The sequence below is a fragment of the Podarcis cretensis genome (genome assembly GCF_951804945.1).
Source record: "Podarcis cretensis genome assembly, chromosome: 8".
NCBI classification, from domain to species: Eukaryota; Metazoa; Chordata; class Lepidosauria; order Squamata; family Lacertidae; genus Podarcis; species Podarcis cretensis.
The window spans coordinates 69,168,723-69,179,415 of NC_137177.1; positions in this window are offsets into that span (position 1 = coordinate 69,168,723).

A 10,693-nucleotide genomic window follows, 5' to 3' on the forward strand; every position below is an offset into this window, starting at 1 on the left:
AAATGTAGATCATTTATCTTTTCCATCAGTGTGGTGTGTGTGTGTGTGTGTGTGAGAGAGAGAGAGAGAGAGAGAGAGATTAGGTCTCTGTCTTGAGTGTTTCTTTGTGTTGTATTTTAAAGCCAATCTTAGATTTTGTTCGTACTATTCTTAAACTTATTTAAGCTGTTTTTATTGCATGCTTGCAGGTTGCCTCGGGACTTATCTGAAACATGATTCCTGCATTCATAAAAGTGTAATAATTAGTATTAGTGTTTATAGTCTTTGCGATGCCGGAATATACTTGCATTTCAGTGACATTGCAGGGATGTTGGGAGTGAAGGGAAGAATACAATGCACATATGCCGTCACTCACCTCCAAATGAGCCCCAACAGGTTTAGCTTCCAATTATGCAACTGCTCAAGGAGCCTCCTGAGGACATTTTCTCAAAGGCTTAGTGCAGATGACATATGAGTGCAAGAGCTACCCTGCTTAATAACATCAAAGACCAATCTACATAGGCACCCTGCTTCCCACAGTGTCCTACCTGATGCATCTGAGAGGCCCACACCATCTGAGCCTTGGACTTCAGGGTCCAAGATGGACCTCGGTGCAGCACAAAGAGCTCCTCCTACAGTTGATCCTCTGGGATCCTCCTCCAGTCTTCAGTTTCCTTATATTCTCTTATCAAACCTTTCCTTCTATCGCTATATAGTTTGAGCAATCATCCTTCAACAGCCTGTTAATAATAAGGATCCACAGATTTTCTTTGAAAACAAACCAAAACAAAACAAGCCTATTCCGTCAATGAAAAAAATACAGTCATACAAAAATTAAAACAAAGGGCCTTAAGGGGAGAAAAGGAAAGGGAAAATAAGTAATAGAATGAGTGGCTAGTAGCGACAATGACTGCCGTCTACTGGACAAGGCTACTACTTTTACTATCGGAGGCAGTATACTGCCAGTATACTGCAACGAATGTGTCCTTTTGGTTTCAAATGGTACATGGGTAGATGAGTCTAAGAAGCCCAGGACACAAATGTTCACAGCCCTCTAGCAGCAATGGTGGTTCATTTACCAGAAGTAATGTATTTAGTGTTAACTCTAAAAGTGTATACCGTGGAACTTTGGTTGTCGAACTTAATCCATTCGACTCCCGGAACTGTTCGAAAACCAAGGTGCAGCTTCTGATTGGCTGCAGGAGCTTCCTACACTCAATCGGAAGCCATGGAAGCCACGTCGGATGTTTGGCTTCCAAAAAACATTCGCAAACTGGAACACTCACTTCTGGGTTTGCTACGTTCAGGAGCCAGTTTGTTTGGGAGCCAAGCCAGTCAACAACAAAGGAACCACTTTACTCAGTTCTGACCAGACTAAGCCTCCTGATATATATTGTGCTCTAGGGGGGTTTAGTTTGGTCAGAATCAAGTATACATTTCTACCCATGTACTATTTGAAATCAAAGGGGTGCATTGGTTGCCAGATTTGTGTTTTTTTCTGCTCTTCTTCCTCACTACAGAAGCATAGAGCTAATATTGCGCATAGAGCTGATATCTTGCTTTCATGCTGTCAAAAAAGCAACTGCAGACCCACCAAGTGTCCTTATTTTCCAGGGTCACTCTTGGATTTACAAAAGCTGTCCTGGTTTCTTATTTGATATTGGAATGTTCCTCTTTGCCTTGTTGTTGTTGTTTAGTCGTGTCCTACTCTTCGTGACCCCATGGACCAGAGCACGCCAGGCACTTCTGTCTTCCACTGCCTCCCACAGTTTGGTCAAACTCATGCTGGTAGCTTCGAGAACCCTGTCCAACCATCTCGTCCTCTGCCATCCCCTTCTCCTTGTGCCCTCAGTCTTTCCCAACATCAGGGTCTTTCGCCTTAGGACATCCCTATTTTTATCAGAGAAATGTTGGATGGTATGGTAGGATGTCTCTATTTTCACTGGAGGGTATGGAGTTATACGACCCCCTAGACAAGTAACTACACAACATTTAGAAGACATCTGAAAGCAGCCCTGTATAAGGAAGTTTTTTTGTTTTTTTTTGGACTTCCGGAGGCGGCGCGAACGGCAATGGCTGCCCTCTTCTAACTGGGAGAGGGAAGCTCCGTTGAGAACGGGTCGTCCGCTGCGGCGAAGCGGAGACCCGCTTTGAAAAACCACAGGCGGCAGAAGCCTGTGGTCCCGGGACCCGGCGGGCGCCAGGAGCAGCCCCCAAAACGTTGAAGGAACCCCGTAAGGGGCTCCGGATCGCGGAGGGGGTTGCGGCGCTGTGGGTCGTTCCGCGATCAACGGAGCGAAGCCGCGTTGCTGCTGCCAGTGAGCGCTGACCTTTCTTCCCTAACCTCTGATTCGGAAAGCAACAATCCGTGAGTAATTTGGATCTTACAAACTTCGAGACTTAAAGATATTGAATTTGGCAAAGCGGAGTGACGAAAAAAAGGGAAGTCCGTCTTCCGCTGACACTGAACTTTAAAGCAAAGAGCGGGAGGAGTGGAGGCAAAGAGTGAACTGTCAACTTAATTGATCTGAGCATCCGTGGAAATTATTTTTAAGCAGAATAAGGATCTTAAGCAACTGATTATTTGACTTCTATTTGGACTGTGATACCTTTCCTCCATTTGGATTACAATTTAAGCAAGATACCCAGGTGCTGGAACTGCCTGAGTAACTGAGTAGTCAGTCTGCAGGGTTGGATACTTTGAACTTAAATTTTGAAACAATCTGAGGGAGCTGGACTGGCTATTTTGAAACACCTTATGGAATACCAGTAAGCACTGTTTGAAACACTGTGACTTTTTAAATATTAACTCTGCTAAAACCTACCCTATTGAAGGTTCCTGGATATTAAATTAGACTTTATTAATTCTATTGGAATTGATTTCTTCCTTAAAGACATTTTAAGCTCCCTCTAGAGGATCTGGGATTTACAGCAGTGACATTGTTTTACTTTCCTTTTCCCGGCCTCCTGTTTGACTGTTACCATCTGGGCCGTAGCTTTCTCATGGGAAAAACTCAGTTTGACCTTGACTCTTAGATATCTCTGGAATGAGTGGCGCAAGAAAAAAGGGACCGAAAACCAGACAAACAACTTTAACAACTCTAACCGCAGCCTCTCAGGCACGTAGATCATCTGTGCCTACTCTGCCTACTTTGCCTATTTTGACCTCTGAGGAAGAAGCTGCTTCTCTGCCACGGGCAGAAACTGAGGAATTACAATTGGAAGAGATGGCCTCAGGAGCAACTGGCTCTATGTTAGAGAAAATTCTTGAAAAATTGGAAGCTTTGGATAAAAAAGTTGATCAGCACATAGCTAAAATTGACCAAAACACAGAATGTCTAAATAGATTAACTGGACAAGTCGCACAGAATGTACAAGCAATTGGAGAATTAAAGGAGACTGCAGGTGAAAATCAGAAATTGGCTGAGGATACCAGCCAAAGACTGGGAAATTTAGAAAAAGAGGTGAGGCCACTCAGCAAACAAGTAGGTGAACACCAGACCTATCTTTCTATGATAGAACTGCGGAATAGGGAGACCAATTTAAGGATTAGGTCGGTACCAGAGGTGGAAGAAGACAACCTAGCTGAGTTTCTGACTAAAGAATTTTCCAAGTTCTGGAACTTAGAGGAGAAAGACTTTAAAATCATATCAGCTTTCATGCTTGGAAGACTTATAAAGAAAGAGAAGCCCAGAGACTGTCTAATAACACTGAGATCAAAGGAGGAAAGGGACAAGATTTTAGGTCTGCACTACGGAAAGTCACTGGATATTCTGGACAAAAGAATTGAAATTTACAAGGATATTCCTAAACAGCTGTTGGACCTTAGATCTGACTATTTGGAACTAGCAAGACTGTTGAGGAACAACTCAATCATCTTCAGGTGGGATTTCCCTCAAGGATTATCTTTCACTTTTAGAGGGAAGAAGATTAAAATCAGAACACTGCAAGATAGAGACAAGTTTCTGACCGCCTACGGAGAGGACCTTCAAAAAGGACTTGAACTACCTTCGGGGCCTGGAGCACCAGGGGTGCCTGCACCCTCGGATCCTGAAGACCCAGCGAACAAGGTACCACCCCTAGAAAAATAATCAGATTTATTCAGGATGTCTCTGCAACTTTTGAGCTGGAATATAAATGGCTGTAACATTCCGGAAAAAAGGAGGAAAATTTTTCATATATTAAAAAAGGAACAATTGGACATTATTTGCTTACAAGAAACACATGTGACTAGGCTCCACAGAAAAGTATTAATAAAAAAAGACTTGGTCAGGAATTTATATCTTCGGACAAAGTAAAGAAGAGAGGCGTGGTGATATATGCAAAAGAGAGCCTGTCACCTAAATTTTTATTTAAAGATGAACATGGAAGAATCTTGGCAATCGAAATACAACATCAAGGAGAAAAGATTCTGATATTAGGAATTTATGCACCAAATGAAGGGAAGTCGGAATTTTTCAAGAAGTTGCATGAGATTATGCTGGATTATCTGGATTATGACAACATCATTATGATGGGAGACATGAACGGGGTCGTATCAACTAACATGGATAAGTCACAAAGTCAAAATGTTACAAAAGATGGCAGACTACCAAAGACCTTCTTTGAACTGACAGACAATATGGACTGGATTGACATTTGGAGAACGAAGAACCCCTTGGGAAAAGAAGGAACATTTTTCTCTGAAGCCCAGCTGACTTGGACAAGAATCGACCAAATATGGATAACTAGAGGTCTGGCACCCAAGGTCAGAAAGGTGGAAATCTGCCCAAAAACCTGCTCCGACCATAACGCACTGAAAATGGATATGACACTATTACCAACCGGCTCCTTCAGATGGAAGATGAATGACAATTTGTTCAGAGATCAGGAGATTATTAAGAAGGCCCAGAAAGCATTGAAGGATTATTTTGAGATAAATTTGAACACTACGGTGGAAAAAAGAACTATTTGGGATGCAAGTAAAGCTGTGATGAGGGGGTTCTTGATACAACAGAATGCTGTAAGGAAGAGGATACAAAACGACAGAAAAGATAAGATTCTGGAGAAAATAAAGGAATTAGAGAAGAAGTTAAGACTAAACCCGAAGTCACAGCCGATTTTGAGAGAAATTAAACTTCATCAAGCACAATATTCGAAACTGATAAACCAGGAAATAGAGTGGAAGATTAAATTAATGAAACAAAAAACTTTTGAATCGGCAAACAAATGTGGGAAACTGCTAGTTTGGCAGTTGAAGAAGAGACAAAAATTAAATACAGTCACAAATTTGGAAATTGAAGGAAGTAACATTCAGAACCCCAAGGAGATTAGAAAGTGCTTCCAGAAATATTTCAAAAAATTATATACTCAAGGGCCGCAGGATGAGGTTGAGATTAAACTATTTTTGGAGAAAAATGGACTTAAAAAATTGTCACAAGAAAATAGATCACTCCTGAACAGTAAAATAACACCTCAAGAGATTGAAAATGCCATTCAGAACATGAAATTGGGCAAATATCCAGGGCCAGATGGGCTAACCTCCAAGTATTATAAGACACTAAAAGACTACTTGATACAACCACTGATGGAGGTTAGCAATGAAATTATGGAGGGGAGGAGGGCGCCGGATTCGTGGAAAGAAGCATTCATCACATTAATACCTAAATCGGATTCTGAAAAGACACAACTTAAGAACTACCGTCCCATCTCCCTGTTAAATGTGGATTACAAAATATTCGCAGATGTCCTGGCAAACAGATTTAAAAAAGTTTTAAATGAAGTAATTCATAAGGACCAGGCAGGCTTTCTCCCAGGTAGACACATGTTTGCCAATACAAGGAACATTATTGACATTTTGGAACTTCTGCAAACAGACATAAATACAAAAGCAGTGTTAATTTTTATAGATGCGGAGAAAGCCTTTGATAATATTTCTTGGAAATTTATGAAGGGAAATTTAAAAGAAATGGGAGTGGGACGGGGTTTTGAGAATGGGATTGATGCAATATACTCAGAACAAAAGGCTAAATTGATAGTAAATAATGTGGTTACAGAAGAGTTTAAAATTGAAAAAGGAACACGACAAGGCTGCCCGATTTCCCCTTTGTTATTTATATCGGTTTTGGAGGTGCTCTTGAATATGATTAGAGGGGACCGGTTGGTGGAAGGGATTCAGGTCGGAGCGAAACAATATAAACTCAAAGCTTTTGCAGATGACCTGGTTTTGACCCTGCAGGAGCCAGAATCTAGTACAATAAGAGTACTACAATTGATTCAAGATTTTGGTCGGGTGGCGGGATTTAAATTAAATAAACAGAAAACTAAGGTGCTGGGAAAAAATTTGACAGATACAGAGTCGGAACGGTTTCAGAGAGAAACAGAACTAACTGTGGTTAAAAAAGTAAAATATCTAGGGGTAAATATAACAGCAAAGAATCTGAGTCTATTTAAGGATAATTATGAAAAATGCTGGTCTGAAATTAAAAGAGACCTGGATAGTTGGACAAAATTGAAGCTTTCCTTGTTAGGCCGTATTGCTGCTGTTAAGATGAATGTATTGCCAAGAATGTTGTTTTTGTTCCAAACATTGCAGATTGTGGACAAGACGGAGAGTTTCCGGAAGTGGCAGAGAGATATTTCTAAATTTGTCTGGCAGGGCAAAAAGCCCAGAATTAAGTTTAAGATACTAACTGACGCAAAAGAAAGAGGGGGCTTTGCCCTGCCAGACTTAAAGCTGTACTATGAAGCCGCAGCTTTCTGCTGGCTAAAAGACTGGCTACTTCTTGAAAACACTGATGTGTTGGATCTGGAAGGTTTTAACAACGCTTTTGGTTGGCATGCATACTTATGGTATGACAAGGTTAAGATAAATAAGGTCTTCAAGAACCATATTGTCAGGAAAGCAGTATTTAATGTCTGGACAAAATACAAAGACTTATTGGAAAACAAAACTCCGAGGTGGCTTTCACCTCTGGAAGCCAAGGCCCGAAAAAGACCCAATATGGAGGCCAAATGGCCAAAATATTGGGAAATATTAGAAAAAGATGGAGATAATTGGAAATTGCAGAGTTTGGAGAAAATGAAGGATAAAGTGCAAGACTGGTTACATTACGCTCAGATTAAAGAAGTTTTTAAAAATGATAAAAAGTTAGGGTTCCAGGTGGAGAAATCGAAATTGGAAACAGAACTGTTAGAACCTAAGACCAAGGTACTTTCAAGAATGTATAACTTGCTGTTAAAATGGAACACACAAGATGAAATGGTTAAATCGGCTATGATAAAGTGGGCTCAGGATATTGGGCATAATATTATGTTTGAGGACTGGGAAAGGTTGTGGACCATTGGGCTGAACTTCACTGCATGTAATGCTCTGAAGGAAAATGTAATGAAAATGATATACAGATGGTACATGACCCCAGTTAAACTCGCCAAAATATACCATTTGTCTGATAATAAATGTTGGAAATGTAAAGAACATGAAGGTACATTCTTTCACCTCTGGTGGACTTGCCCTAAAGTGAAGGCCTTCTGGGAAATGATATATAATGAGTTGAAAAAGGTATTTAAGTATACCTTCACTAAGAAACCAGAGGCCTTCCTTCTGGGTATTGTCGGCCAGAAGGTGTTAAAGAAGGACCGAACATTTTTTATGTACGCAACAACGGCAGCAAGGATACTTATCGCTAAGAGCTGGAAAACTCAAGATCTACCCACGCTGGAAGAGTGGCAGATGCAGCTGATGGACTATATGCAACTGGCCGAGATGACTGGCAGAATCCGAGACCTGGGAGATGAGAGGATTGAGGAGGACTGGAGGAAATTTAAGATTTACCTACAAAAATATTGCAATTTGGTTGAATGTTAAGAAGGATGCTAGATCATAAATAATGGCCCACCACTGAATTAGATTTGATTTTGACGATAAGCGAGATTAAGTAAAATATAAGTTTATTGGAGAACTGATAGATTGTATTTAAATGAGCGGAGATAAGATTGTAAATAAGTGGGTAATTTGCTTGGAAAAATTCTTATTTTCTGTAACGATGTAAGTGCGAGCGGGAGACGTGGGGGAGTCCAAAGATGTGATGAAACTATGTTATAAAATAAGTAATGTTGTTTATTTATGTATTTTTATTCAAAAACTTTAATAAATATGTATTAAAAAAAGGAAGTTTTTTTTTTAATGTTTAATGTTTTATTATGTTTATATATACGTTGGAAGTCACCCAGAGTGGAATTATTATGGAATAGGACATTCCTATTTTCTTTGGAGAAATGTTGGAGGGCATGCATCTGGTTGTCTGGCAATCACTGATTAGGTGCTGGAACTTTGCAGTGTGCATATTGCTGGAGAGATCTGTGACTATCAGGTAGTCCTTGGAATGCCATGAGAATAAATCAGTTCCTATCTTCTAGTAGGCCTAATTCATCATCTAGCTCTGCTTGTTGCTGTGAGTTACACTTTAAGCAGGTGGAACCACCTCCTACAATGGCTGCAATTTCCTTCTTAATCCTAGGCTAATACATCACCTCTCATGCACCTCCTAATGCCACAATGACTCTCACGGATTAGTTGTAACATTTCTTTACAGAAGCTACTAGTTATCACCACTTAGTTTCGATTGAAGACAATGTCATCTATCACTGTGAGTTCATGCCCGCAATTTGAGGAATCTCAAATCACACATGTTTCCGGATCTACAGTGATGGGTCTTTATCAGTGTCCTCATTTAGTTGTTATAATTTTTCATTTGCCACAGGAAGGGAAGCAATAAACATATCTACACGAGCTCCCATTTCCTGCCTCTTGTTTTCTACTAATTCAGTGGAAGGCACAGCCAGTGTGGTGTAGTGGTTAAGAGCGGTAGTCTCGTAATCTGGGGAACCAGGTTTGCGTCTCCGCTCCTCCACATGCAGCTGCTGGGTGACCTTGGGCCAGTCACACTTCTCTGAAGTCTCTGAGCCCCACTCACCTCACAGAATGTTTGTTGTGGGGGAGGAAGGGAAAGGAGAATGTTAGCCGCTTTGAAACTCCTTCATGTAGTGATAAAGCGGGATATCAAATCCAAACTCTTCTTCTTCTCTTGGAAGTGCAGTGAGCAATTTTTCCCCAGCTGTGCAAGTCACCTCTAAGTGATACTTCTGCAGCTTGAGCATCATTTGTTGGATCTGTAGTGGACAGTATTCAATGGATTGTGGAAGAAAGCTGTGAGAGAATTGTGATCTGTTACCACAGTCGCTGGGCATTAATATATATCCAGTAAATCTTTCACAGGAAAACAATATACTAAGTAGCTCTTTCTCAATCTGTGCATATTGAGTTTCAGCATCAGCGAGGGACCTTGAGATGTATGCTACTGGTTGCCAAGCATCATATGCCTATATTTTTGTAAGAGCACAGCACCCAAGCTAAACCGTGAGACAGCTGCTGAAATCTGGATAGGTCTAGTTGGTTAGTAAACTTTAACACCAGCTGTCTTCTATGGTGTTGCTTCAAAACATTCCTGGAAGCCTTCTGTTCCTCATCCCAGCACCATTCATTTTTCACTTCCAGAAGCTGCCAAAGAAGTTTTGCTGCTGTGGATAAATTAGGGGTATTTCTGCCCAAGGTAATCTCTGCCCCCTCAAATCTTTGAACATACTTCTTTGAATGTTGAGCATGGCATATATATATATAATTTTCAGATATTTTATTGCACTAGCCAAAGGCTATAGCAATGTTCAAATGAGGTGGGGGGGGGGGGGAGAAACAGCAGTCACTACATATGCAGAAAAACCATGGTCAAATCCACCAAAAGTTCTCATTACACAAATAAAATGTGCAGATTAGATTTCAGAGCCCCCTTTGCAATTGACTGCTAGTCCAGCCAATTCTGTCTTCCTAATCTTCCTAGCTGCCAGGGCATAGAGAGCCAACTTATAAGTCATAGAGCCATTTGAACCACCCCACCCTGGTTAGATTTGCTTCCTTTGTGAAAATGGGTTTTATGAATCGATTTCCTGGGTCTGCATATAGTGGACATTGTAGTAAGTAATGGCAAATGTCCTCTACACACATGCATCTTGTTTATAACCATTATATTATTTGTGCTTGTTTCACAACTTCATCAGAAAAAACGGCTCCTATAAATATCAAATTTTCTAACACCAAAAATACGTTTATCCCTGTTCAGCTTGAGGGTTCATGCTCTTGCAGTATTGAGGACTTGCTAGAGCTGTTGATCATGCTCTTCCTTAGTTGCACTTAGTTGCACTTAGTTGCAGGGACGTGGGTGGCGCTGTGGGTTAAACCACAAAGCCTAGGACTTGCCGATCAGAAGGTCGGCGGTTTGAATCCCCGCGACGGGGTGAGCTCCCGTTGCTCGGTCCCTGATCCTGCCAACCTAGCAGTTTGAAAGCATGTCAAAGTGCAAGTAGATAAATAGGTACCGCTCCGGCAGGAAGGTAAACGGCGTTTCCGTGCGCTGCTCTGGTTTGCCAGAAGCGGCTTAGTCATGCTGGTCACATGACTCGGAAGCTGTACACCGGCTCCCTCAGCCAATAAAGCGAGATGAGCGCCGCAACCCCAGAGTCGGTCACAACTGGACCTAATGGTCAGGGGTCCCCTTACCTTTACCTAGAGCTGTTGATCATGCTCTTCCTTAGTTGCACTCCAAATAATAATGGCCTCCACAAAGATAGCCACCCCAGTGATGTGCTGATAGAGAATATGTATGGTTTTATGATAGACTTT